The 12,876-nt window shown below is 48.6% G+C and overlaps 1 long non-coding RNA gene and 1 pseudogene across 1 annotated transcript; one reads left to right on the top strand and one right to left on the bottom strand.

Annotated features, from left to right (window-relative positions):
• The first annotated feature begins 532 nt into the window (after positions 1 to 532).
• Positions 533 to 1,137, top strand: LOC120402998 (annotated as a pseudogene).
• A 3,215-nt stretch (positions 1,138 to 4,352) lies between these two features.
• LOC120403699 lies at positions 4,353 to 7,694 on the bottom strand. Its single transcript, XR_005597677.1, has 2 exons — positions 6,504 to 7,694; positions 4,353 to 5,778 (listed from the first exon to the last, which is right to left on the bottom strand). It is a non-coding gene; the product is annotated as an uncharacterized LOC120403699 (long non-coding RNA).
• Between the last annotated feature and the right edge of the window lie 5,182 nt (positions 7,695 to 12,876).

Here is a 12,876-nt window from a genome sequence, read left to right as displayed (position 1 = left end):
GGCCGATCCAAGGGTTTAGGCACCCTAATGTCATTAATTATTCGGTAAACGCAATTAAATTTAATCTCACCACCATTAAAATCAGTTCCACAGGAACTCGAGCAATCAACCACCTGTCCTCTTCACTGTTTCTGAAACAGGACTAGGGTGGCCTCCCTTTAAAGCTGGCAGGTCTCTCAGTTCAGGAGCTCTGGAGCTTGGCCTGTCATTGATTAAGGGGGCTGGGAGCCCTTCTCTGCACTCGAGGGTTGGGAGAGGTGGAACATGGTGAACAGCACATAGGATCATGGGGGACATAACCAAGTTTTGGTTTAGTAGGAATCTTGGTGAGATGGGGTTACAGAGTGTGTGTGTGAGTGTGGGATGCAGGTACTGTGTGTGTGTGTGTGTGAGAGATAGAGAGATGGGGTTAGTGTGTGTGTGTGCGCTTCATCCCTAACACAAGCCCCGCCGACGTCTCTCCTAGCTTGTCTTTCTACTCTGCAACACTCCTTCAGTTTCCTTGGCCAGCGACGTTGCCTGTGGAGAAAACATGACGATCATCTTGTGCCCGGGGGGGTTCTGTGGCATGTCCCCCAAGGCTGGGGCCACTGTAGCTGCTGTCTACATGATCCTAGTGACCAACATGTACCTGATCTTCGAGGTTGGCCACTTGGAACAAGCAATGACGGACATGGCACAAATCAAGCCCTTCAACTTGACCAAAGTGGGGAAGATGCTACCGTATTGCTACTATACAGCCATCACGCTGGCCATCATGACCTACCCGGTGTGCGTCTTCCTCATCTACTCAGTCCACAAGCGGCTCTACATGGGCATGTTTGCCTATGTCGCATGGATCACCTTCTAAGATCTGGCTAACTGCCTCATCGTGGCTGTGGCTTACCGGGTCTCCAAAGAAGCCTGGTTTTCCCTCAGCCCCCTGGAGTGGTTTGGGCTGGCCACCAGGATCCCCATGGATTGCTTCTGGCTCACCTTCGTTGTCACGTATGCCCTGATGATTATTGAAAGCAAAGGGCAAGGAAGGATGTCGCTCAGGATGAGGCGGATCTCTAGGAACGTGTCAGAACCGCCCAGGTTTAGGTTGGGCTCCACTGCTAGGCAAGGCGTGTGAGGGGAGGTATCGGAGCAGTACGTTGGGCCCCATTTTTGTATATTTCCTACTGATGGAGATGAAAGTCCATTACCCGTGTAATCTCCTTCCTCTGTTGTGTAATTCAGTGTTTCTCTTGCTGTTGCTGCATTTTCCAGACCGTGAGTTCAAGTGTTGAATAAATACCCCAAAAGCCCATGATTTATATTTGTGTTTTAGGTTTTTTCCCTGGGTTTTATTTTGCATCAGGAAGCCACAGGGCATGGGAGTCAGCAGAACTGGGTCTATCCACAGCTCTGCTACCGAGTCACCAAATGACCTTGAGCAAGTCATGTCATCTCCCCCTACCTCAGTTTTCTCATGTGTAAAATGGAGAGAAAGATATTGCTGTATATCTATATGTAAGGCCCTTGAAGCTCGAGGGATGAAAAGCCTGACATAAGACCAGATTTTGAAAGATACTTAGGCATTGTGGAGCTCAGTGTTGCAACACCTAACTGATTTAGGTGCCCAGCTCTCATTTTCAAAATGGATTTAGGTGCTTGGGACAGCTGTAAGTTATGATCAGGGTATCGTAAGAGCCCTGTAGTAGATGCTGCTGAGAGGATGCATTCAAGTACACCATGCCGCAGATCTTTGGCATCCAGCCTAACTAAATAGTTGCATGGTTGCCATGTAAGAGTAAACAAATACAGCACCACCCTACTGACGTAACTACAGCAGCTCCTGTATATATGACGTAGGCTGCCACAAAGCTATTTACATCACTTCCCAGGAAGCCCTCGCTTTTGAGCAGCACCTCCTGTGGGACAGTGTAGGAACTGGAGCTTAGCAGCGCAATTGCACATTGTGGGCAATAGCCAGGGAGAGTGAGGTTAGCGAACACAGGTGCAAGCCCAGACTGCGGGTGCACCTTGCTTTGCAGAATAATCTCTCTAATAAAGCACAGGAACCTCTGGGGCTGCCAAAGGGGAGAATAGTGCCAATAGGGTTTGTTGCATCTCTGTTGCCCATCAGGGCTCTTGACACTGTGCTGGGGACGTTCCCCACTTAGCTGCCAAGATTTTGGAACAACTGAAGAGACTGGCTTCCAGAAAATCCATCCCAGTGCATGCTGGGGCAGGACTTCAGAATTATTACCTGGTGCTGGCAGAGGCTCCAGCTATCCACCTAAGCTCAAGCCCATTCTACCCCCGGAGTCTAAGATTGTGTGGCTAACACTAGCCTCCGCCAGTACCAAGACGTCCACACTGCTATTTTCTAGGGTGCTCCCAGCTGCAGTGTAAACATACCCATTTAGGTGCCATGGACTTCCCAGGGCTTCAGCACATGTTTAAATGCTTTTCTGAACCAGGCTCTTAGATGGATTTAACGCCCAACCTCAGTGAGAGTTATGCCTACCTGACAAAGGGCCGAATTAGGCTCTGTTCTCTCCTTGGTACTTTGTGCCATTCGGATGTTATGTCTCCCTGACAGCATTTCCCTCCTACTGAGCTGGCCTGGCCGGGAAATAGACATAAGCTGCAGCAGGAAGCATAGTGACTATCACGGCATCGGTCCCTGCGGGGCTTGACACTCTGATCTTACTTGGCCTTTCTGTGGTGAGGTTTCTAAGAAGTGGAGTAGCAGTTGAGCAGTGTTTACGGGAAGGAGGGAGAGCCTGCACTCTGTGGGGAGCACTTTGCTGTGATACTGTAACTGCGCCCGGCTAAATTTCACTCACTGCGAGACTCATTTGCTGCTATAAACGTGTGCGATGGACTTTCTCGAAATAAGGAGCTATAAAGTTTGTTTTGGTCTAGCACAAGAGCCTGCGGTTGAACGAAAACCACAGAGTTAAGTATCCCCCAGCCTTTGGGGACGTGGAGCTGAGCTTTCTTGTTCAGCCCACCTATAAAGAAAAATTAACTCACTAACGCCTTTCCTCAAAGGGACCTGCAAGGGCTGTACAGAGGGGCTCTTTACGGATGGGGAAACTGAGGCATAGAGCAGCAAATGACTTGGCCCAGGGTACACAGCAAGGAAGTTGCGGTGCAGGAATAGAACTCCTATATCCTGCTGCTCATGCTAGTACTCCAGACCCATCCCTAGAAATCTCTAGGCAACTCCAGTGCTCACTTGGTGGCAGGCACCTTGCTGGAGATTAGCAGCAGCAAATGGGTAGTGCACCGAGAGGGTAAAATATTTCCCCACGAGGCTACAACCAACAGAGTTTTAAAAAGAAATGCACTGTGCAAACAATGCTTGCCGTCATTGCTCCATCTTTTAACATTACACAGCCCCACACTTGAACCAACAGCCTAGGTTTTAGACAACGCCATGAATATTACAGCCAGGTGGAGCAAGCTGTTCCATTCAACCCGCAGGCAGACACCCTGAAACATAACAGTTAAAGAACAGATCCTGGCTCCACCAGGGTAAAGCAGAGTTTTAAAGTTTGCCTCTCGGTATGAACAGTAACTTGTGCAGTGCTGAATCGAACAGCAGTCGCATGCAACATGTGGGCGCTTTAGTTTAACGAGGGGAAGCCCAGCATGTTTGTGCTGAAGAGTGTGAAAAACGACCGAGTTCTCCTAACCTGGACGCCAACAGCCCCCGTGGCTCTGGGCCAATCAGCCTGGCTGCTGATGGTAATAGTACTTAACAAATCAGACATCAGGCAACTTTTAACAATCCCTTCACGGATGTGAAGCATTACTGCCTCCAGAGCCCGCCACACAGGATCTGTGTTACTGAAACACACTGTGCCCCGACACTGATGGTCAGCATCCAATGTACCACGTGCATGGGTAACATACTGCATCAATATAGCTCTGATGTTTACCTGCTTTATTCACACACCACTAGGCACGAATGGAAACAGTATGTAGATATTTCATGCCTCGGCCATACACCTTTGATCTCACAGTTCAGTGAAGAGGGCTGCCAGAGATGGCCAGGACCAGGACACTGGACATGGACAGCGCACAAGTTCAGCTCCAACACTGACAGCTGACGCCTTTAACGGGCTGAACCAAAACGCTGCATGTGAGTGACACAGCTTTGAGGACATGTGAATGCAAGCTTTGTGGTTTGGGCTGCTATCTCTAGCTGTAGTGCAGGCTGTGGCTTACTCATCTCCTGCTCTGAGAACCGCGCGCGTTAGTGGTGCTCTGGGCGTTCGGATCACGTTAGGAAGGGTCCTGAGTTTCGACAGCGCCGCTTCTCTGCCCTGTGAAACTGGCAGTTTTACTCCACCCGAAAGAGAAGAGGTCTCAGGTTAAGTCAAGTGATTCATTTTTATTTAAAACTGCATGTATAAAAAAAATAGGATTTCTGACTTCCCCTGTACAAGATTAACTATTAACAAAAGCAGCAGACTACACACTGATTACATATACAGGCTTGACAGTGTTGGAGTCCAGGGTACCTTCCCCGACAGCTCGGCAAAACCAGTGCTATATACACATGCGCACGTGACGTCCCGCCCCAGCCCAGACAAATACCGGTGGAAATGCCTTTAAAACAACTGAACACACACATGGAAGAGGAACACCGGCAGCCGGAACTATTTACAGACAGCTGGGAAGCGGTCGGCCACTCCACACAGTGGTGAGACATTAACAGAGCATTCTAAGAAGGGAGTGCAGTCGGGGGGGAGGGGACCCCAACTGGAAACCAGCTCAGCAGCTATGGAAGCCAGGCATGGGCTCTGAACCCACGATTCATAAATAAATAAATAAGTTATCCTACAGGTTAGGACATTTTACTTAAAGAACAAACAAACAAATAACAACCCAAACCCCTGAAAATAAGTTAAAACAAAAGAGTAAAACCGTTACCATTATAAACTACAATCCTCTGTACACCAAGCTTCGCTCCTGTATAATTCTGTACACATTTACAGCTCTATTGGGTTGCATTGTTTGTGCCTCTGTGAGGACGCCCTGGCTTCTGAGGCTCAAGGCAAAGAGCTGAGGCAGGAAAGGTCCCGCTAACAGCATACCTCAGAAACAACTAGCCAGGGTGCATTGGTTTCACCCGTGGCTGCTTCTGACCTGTTCCTTAAGAAGGGGAATATAAAATAAACCCAGGTGAATCTTGGAGAAGCAGAGGTGTAGGAAGATTCAAGTATTTCCCCCAGCACAGCCCAGATCGCAACTGAAGGCACTCAGAACATGGTGACACAGTGAATAAGACAGCTATTCAAATCAGTACCTTCCCTCCCCCTCCACAGCCAGTTTCCCCAAGCAAAACGTTCTTGCCAATTCTCTGGTCCTCGCTCAGTTCATATTCCAGGACTCAGCAGGTCAGGGACACTCACAGATGTGCCCATAAGACATCAAAAAAGTCTACTGGCAAGACATCAAGTAAGGCAGGACCAAACGAGTTCAAGACCAGTCCACCTGGGATGGATGGTAACCTCCAGCCTCTCAGAAGATTCTCCAGTTAGCTGAGCTCTGGAATGAGATATGAATGTTCCCATGTAACAGGCAGACAGTCACTGGTGAGAGTTTTCTTTTTACACCCAATGGATGAGAGGAGCTGCTATTTTCCAGACTCCTGAATTAGACTGTGCAGGTGGATCTCTGCTGTTTTCTGTGGCAAGAGGACATCTTGCATCCAAGAATGATTTAGAAGATCTTCAAAGGATGGCCTGTCGGAGGGCCTCAAGGCAAGACACCATTTAATGAGGTGCTGGCACTCTGGGGAGAGAAAACAAGCAGTTAGTGAGAATGCGCTGCCGAGTAATGTCTGTGAAGCCTACAAGCCTCCCTATTTTAGCATCTGCAAGTCTGCTTTGGGATGTGCCTTTCTTGCTTCACAGGACAGATTACCATGGCTGTGGCTAGGTGTGGTTCCTTAGTTACTCCCCTCACCCTAGTATGTGGGTGAACCAGCTCCCATCTTTGGAAGGAGATTCCGAAAATACACAAGGGACCAAATTTGCAATGCAAGTCCATGAGCAGCCCATCCTCCCCTGCCACTCATACCCAGGCTAAGAGCAAAAATCAACTTTCCCTTCCCCAGTGAGATGATTAAACCTGAGAGCTACTCGATTGGTTCAATATATTTTGTCATTTCCACCTTCTGTAAGACTGCTTCAGCAGCCAGCTGCAGTAGCCACATTAAAGACCCCAGCAAGTGGCAGGAGAGTGAAGTGCTGAAGTGAACTACCACGGTGAGCTCTGAAGCAGCTGTCTAAGGCAGAGAAGAGAGCGGGGTCCCCAGCACTTTGCTGGGATTCAATAGCATTAAACATCTCATTGAGTTTAAGACAAGATGGGACCACTAGATCACAGAATCATGCCTTGCACGTCTCACTGGTTGCATGAAATGATGGTAATGCACTTCTATGGCATCATATTATCACTTTGTCAGTGTGACATTCAGGCTAAGCAACTTTAACACAACAAAGTAGAGTACTCACCTGGAGAGACCCTCTGTCGGAAGTAGACCTGGCCCCTAATAATCTCCTCATCATGTTCAAAGGGGATATCCCCACAGACCATGTCATACAGCAGGACCCCCAGAGACCAGACTGCTGCTGACCTGCCGTGATACCGGTGATAGTGGATCCATTCTGGGGGGCTGTACACTCTGGTCCCTGTAGAGAAGATTAGAGGATCATTGGTTAGGAGAAATATTTCATCTTTTACTCTAAGCAGAAGAAATCAGAGCAACCAGTTATTAATTATTTTTTTCAGGTGTTATCAGGATGGTTTTTAAGAGACCAAGTTAGGAACTTCAGCCCAAAATTTAGGTTGCAATATCTTAATATTGTTGAACTTTCAGCCCAGTTTGATTGGGATTTAAACCCCCAGTAGTTTTAGCAATTGCAGTGTTGCGCTAGGGCACAGACTACAAGTGAAGCAGAACCAAATGGAGTGCAAATAAACATGTTTTCCAGCTGCAATACAAGCCACAATAAATAACAGGTTTCTTAAGGCCACTGTTATCCTGACTTTCTCTCTGTCAATGTAACCATTTCTCACTGAGGCAAAGAGAGAGGCAGCTTGCAGATGCTTCAGTCCATGGTGACCCAGTGCAGACAGAGCATTTGGGGAGGGGCTGAGGCCTTGTCTACTGCACTACAAGGAGCCCTGACAACCTTATAATCCTTTCTACATAAAAGGGTTTCCTTGCTTAACCCAAAGAAGGGTAGATACCTTGACGAGTTTATTCCTTTTTTGGCACTGACTACTGTTGAGTCAGCCAGGTATAAAGCCAGCCTACTCCAAAGCTGTGGACAAAGGTTTGTTGTACAACATCAAGGGAGTTAGTACAATTGTGCGTGTGATAATTATGCTTGGAACTCAGATTCCACCTTGCTTCTGGCCTCTGCAGATGCTTACGCCCTTTGCCTTTGTTGTATTTGATCTCTTCCCTTCTGGCAGGAAGAGGAGACTGAGGTCAGAGCTCAGTCTGGTTCCTGTCCACGTGACTGTTGTTTACAAACTTTGGGTTGTAAAAAATAACTTGATGTCCACCAGGGGGCACCACTAGCTTGAGGAATTGTGCAGAAGAGAAGGTGGCTGGGAGTTCTCAACTTTTTTCTTTCTGAGGCCCCCACAACATGCTCTAAAAACTCCCCTGCCCACCTGTGCCACAGAGGTACAAAAATAAAAAACTAGAATATTATTTTTGTTTTACTTACTCGGTGTGAAACTCGTTGCTGGTGCTGACCCACAGGCTGGGTGGCCCGCTGAGGTGAGTAAAGGGGCGGAGGTAGCGCTCCCTCCCCCGACTCCTGCTGCCTGGGGCAGATCCCCTTATAACCTGCTCACGGCTACCAGGGGGCTGCAGACCCCTAGTTGGGAATCACTGCCCAGAGAATTGCAGTTACTCTTGTACTGAGCCCAACTTGTGTTTGGCTAAAGCATGTCTTCCAGAAGGCACCTAGGTCTGATTGGACAACATCAAGAGATGGAAAATCCACCCCATCCCTTGGCCGTTTGTGCCAAGGGTTAATCACCCGCATTTTAACAAATGCATGCCTTATTTCTAACGTGCCATGTTCCTAATGGGACAGGTCCTGATCCGTGACGGGGCTCACAGGCACTAGCAGCAATCATCATTGTGATGTCTTACATAGAGGTCAGCCTGAGTCACTGCCCCCCGCCTCCAATCCCCAACGTCTGGCAGTTGGCATCTCACTCTCATAAATGACCCCTCTCTTTATAATGGGCTGGAAAAGACTTAAGATCAAAACGCATTCCCCCCCTCCCCCGCAAAAGATTAGGCTGATCAAAATCTGCAACCAGCTTTTGCAGCTGGAGCTCAGCTTTCTCTTCCATCTGGTTAGCAAACTCACAATGCACCATAACACAAATCACCGAGAGACAACACAGAGGCGCTCATAACCCTTTGCAAACCATGAACGCACTAAACCTCACAACTTCACAATCAGCAGGAGGGCAGATCAATATCACTAGTCCCTGTTTGCAGAGTGGGAAACTCTGGCACGGGGAGTCCAAAGGTCAATGTTTTCTAAAGTGGCCACCGACTTGGGGCACCTCCAGGTTTGGGACACCCTGGTGCCTGATTTTCAGAAGCATGAAGCATAAGTGCAGCAGAAGCTAAGGGGGGCTGTGAATGCTCAGCATCTCTGCAAATCAGGCCTACTTACTGTGGCCTGAGGAACTGAGCCACCCTGAATTAGTGGACATGCTTGAAATTCTAGTCTAAGTGCTCAGGGTCTGCCCCAACTCCCACTGAAGTCCGTGGAAAGATTCCTTTTCATGTCAGTGGTCACTAGATTGGGTCCTTCGCAATCCATCTGTTCCATCCAGGCCTCAGAATAGAGAGAAAATTCCCTCTCCCTGGGAATTTTACCTCTGGCTTCTCCACAGATTGGCCCCACAGGCTTTGTTCCTTGGGGAAATTGTTTGGGAACAACTCAGATGAAATCAGCCCTAGTTACAAGACATTCCCCTCCTCCCTGATGGGCTAAGCCAGCATCCCAATTAGTGCCCCCCAAAGGAAGGTGGTGCTCAGGTTTTAACCCTTTACTTGCCATCTTGCAGCGGGGCAGGAGAGGAAAAGTTTGACTTTAAGGTTTTATTCTGCCCAAATCCTGGTTTTCCCATGAAAGGTGAAATGCACCCCAGGGTAGAGGGCCCGCATGGGGCTAGATCGGCAAATGAATGCAAGGACAGATAGTCAAGGACTCAGCACCTGCAGCTGGGACATGGTTTTCCAATGAGCTCATTCAGATACCTAAGTAAGGGTCAGATTTCAGCAGTGCCCAATCCCCAGTCTGCAAACGTGTCGGAAAGTCCTGCCCTTAAGGCCTATTTTGAGGACTTAAGTAGTGCCAAGGCCTCGGGCGAATGTCACTCTAAAATGATAGCTATGGAGTCCCGCTAGCATGTGCCAATGACGCACATAGAGGAAGGCATGAGCCAACCAGGACAAATATAGGGCAATACACAGACTGAGGAAGGGGATGAAATGCCACCTGCTGCCTGCGGGGACTGGGTATTCACTCAATAAATAGTCAGCAAGCTGAGGAAAGGCACCAAGCAGCAAAGGGAGCCAGGATCCAGCTTTCTGAGCCCAGCTCCCCATTCCTGTGTGACATGAGTTTGGTGGGGCTCAGCCCAACTCCCAGCAGCCTGGTATTCACCTCACACAAGCACCACAACTGGCAGCAACTCAGGCCGCCTGGTCAGCAGCCTCAGCGGAGAAGGCAAGGCCCTACTGAGACTAAATCCCCCCCTTCAGGCCCTCCACAGCTGAGTCTCATTGACAGAGTAGGATGGGGGGAAGCTGGCCACGGGCCGAAGCAGAGCAAGAGGGACGGGAGGAAGCCCCCATTAAAAGAACCAGAAGTCCTAGAGATGGCTCCAGACCTCAGCTTGAAAGCCTCACAGAACCATGAGGGCGTTCGTCTCCAGCCCAGGTCCGTCACTAGTAAGCACAGAGTGGGGAGGGAATACTACAAAGTTTATGGTAACGCTGGTTCTGGGGGTAGCCATGGTAGGGAGTGATGGGACGGAATAAAAAGCGTGCGAGCGGTTAGGGAGCTCCCATTGGGGTCAGGTATTTACGGCTGGGGGTGGGGTTTGTAAGGGCCAACGTAGGGAGTATTTAGGGGAACGGGTGCTGTTCACCCAGTGTGGCACGGACGGGTATGCTAGACCCGACTGTGCTTTCAGTGGCGCCGGTATAAACCTCCAAGCGAAGAGGGGCTCTGGCCCACACGTGGTGTAAGGCAAAACGGCTCTGGCACAGCGCGACGCCAGCAAAGTCAAGAGTTACACGCTGGCCCAGGGTTTGCATTGAGAAGGCTTCTGAGACGAAGCTGAAGAGACACAGTCCGGGAGCTAAGGGAGCGCGGGTGTGAGTGAGCGCATGTCGGCTCGTGATTATTTGTTATTATTGGTACTGTGGGAGGGGGCGTGCCCAGGAAGCAGGGCCCCCCTGTGCTAGGTGCTGTACAAACACAGTTCCAAAGGCTGTTTACTGCTGAGGGCTCCAGCATAAAATGAGAGCGAGCCAAGACCGTGTAACACTGAGGCTTTATTCATCCCCCCTCCCCAGTACTGGTCTCCCTCATCAAGCACTTCCTGCCAGTAGAGGTTCCAGATATTAACCTCTCCACATTGTCATCCTCTGACGCCCCCTGCTGGGAAGCTGTCTAGCACAACACTCTCAGATGTACTGGTACTTATGTTGTCCATGAATGCCCCAGGAAGCCTTTGACTGGGCTAGAATAAAGCATTATCAGGCTGTCTTATGTTGGATCAGTGCAGGAGTGGTGTCGGTGCTACAAGGAGCTCATCTCTCCTGTGATAGCAGCCCCCTAAAAGGCTCCCTGAGGTGTCAAACAGTGACTTTGGGCAAGTTTGTCTGGGCCTCAGTTCCTCACAGGTGACCTGGGGCTAATTGGACCTTTTCTCTCTCCCACTCTTTGCTGCCCCATCTATTGAGATTGTCAGCTCTCTGGGGGAGAGATTGTCTATTGTGCATATATATGTACGGCACCTAGCCCCACATACACAACACAAATAATAATAATAGAGTCCACGCAAACAGACTCACACAACCCTGATCTGGGTTGGGGCCTGAAGGCACTCTCATTAATGTACCCGCTGGTCTGGAGATCACAGGGGATGGCGCTCTTTGGCAGAAGGGTTGCAATAACATAAATTAATTAATAGATTTCTATTTATTTGGGTCTCTTTGGAATCCACATACACCAACCTAGGATAGCCCCCAAGTGTATTTATTTTTTAAAGTGTAGAGGGGGGGGGGATGGGAATTGATCAAACCTGACTTTGATAGAAATTCTTTTTTAAAGTTGCAATAAAAGCCACTTGTATGTGGCTGTTAACAATTCCTCTGCAGGCTTGACCACCCAAAACTTGCAGCTTCCCCTTAAGACACAGAGGCAGAAAGTGAAACTGACAAGGCTAGTTCCATTCTCCCAGATGGAAATATATGCAGTGTAATTGCGATTTTTAAAAAAATGCATCTGAATTTTTTCATGCTTTCAGGTTATTTTAAATATGGATTGTTTATTATGGTATGATGTGCTGCACAGAACACGTAGAAAGTTCTAGCATGCCCAGCCCCAAGTGTTCAAAAGTCAGGGGGTCAGGCCCCAACAATTATGAGATTGGCTTAAAAATGATGGGTTTTTTTTTAATTAATAAACATGGGTTCTTTGTCTTGCCTTTAGGGGGCACTTGGGTAATGTTTTCTGGATTTTCTCCACAACTGTGAGGGCTAGAAATTTTTTTTTTTAAACAGAAGTTGACATTCTCATTGCCTCCAGGAGCTGGGGCTTTAAGAAAAACACCAAATACGCAAGTATCACGATAAAATGATGAGAGTTGACAATACTGCCGTTCTTGCCCTAATGAACCTACAATCTAAGGCCTGATCCTGAAAATACTTGAGTAGGTACATAACTTTGCATCTGTTTAAAAGTTTGCGTGATGGCGGCCTGAATTCTTTTTGGATTCTTTTAAGGGAGGAAGCCAAACAGAGTCACACCCCATCCTAAAGTGTAAGATCCAGGGCTGGCAGTAATACATCCCTGCCCCATGTGGGGTCAGAAATCTCTTCATTGCCCAACAGGCCAAGGAAGCACTACTGATTTCTTAGCCATGGACACAAGTCCTCTCCCAGGCCCTTGTCCTGGGTGCTGGTCTCCAGCAGGGGGAAGCAGCCACCTTTTGCTGGCTCTAGGCAGGTGGATAGTTTGGTTTCTGCCAATATCTGGGCCAGATGCCTTCTGTTTGGCCATAGTTTCTAACTGTTAGATTAGCCCACTGCTACCTTCTGTTTTTTGTTTGGTTGCATCTTCCTCTGAAGCATTGGCCACTGTTGGAGAAAGGCTCCTGGACTAGATGGACCTTGGTTCTGATTCCATCTGACAATTCCTATGTTCTCTTTGCTTTATAGGTTCCTGGTGAGCTGAGTAGTTGGAGGAGTTATTCCATTAGCAAAGCAGGGTCCCAATGGGAAGAGCACATGGTCTCTCAGCCATTAGCGGCTAAGGTCAGTGGCATTGTAGGTAGGCATCACTTCCAGACCGTGCAAAGCTATCACAGCCGATCCATCCACCAGGTCTCCTCCCTTTTCCTTCTCAGAAGGAGGTAAGTTAGCCCTGACCTGCTCACTGAGTCTAACCTTTGAGAGGGTGGAAATGCCTCCTGTTGGTGGGCATGAAAGATGGAGATGAAATATGAAGGGCTACTTCCAGATGTCACCATTCAAACAAACGTCTCTTGACACTGATGGGAGTTTGCTTGACTAAAGCTCCAGGCTTTGACCCTTTGAGTTCAGTGGGA

This window comes from Mauremys reevesii, linkage group 4, assembly GCF_016161935.1.
Source record: "Mauremys reevesii isolate NIE-2019 linkage group 4, ASM1616193v1, whole genome shotgun sequence".
Taxonomy (NCBI): Eukaryota; Metazoa; Chordata; order Testudines; family Geoemydidae; genus Mauremys; species Mauremys reevesii.
Note: the sequence above shows the minus strand (reverse complement) of the source record. Positions and strands in the feature narration are given on the sequence as shown.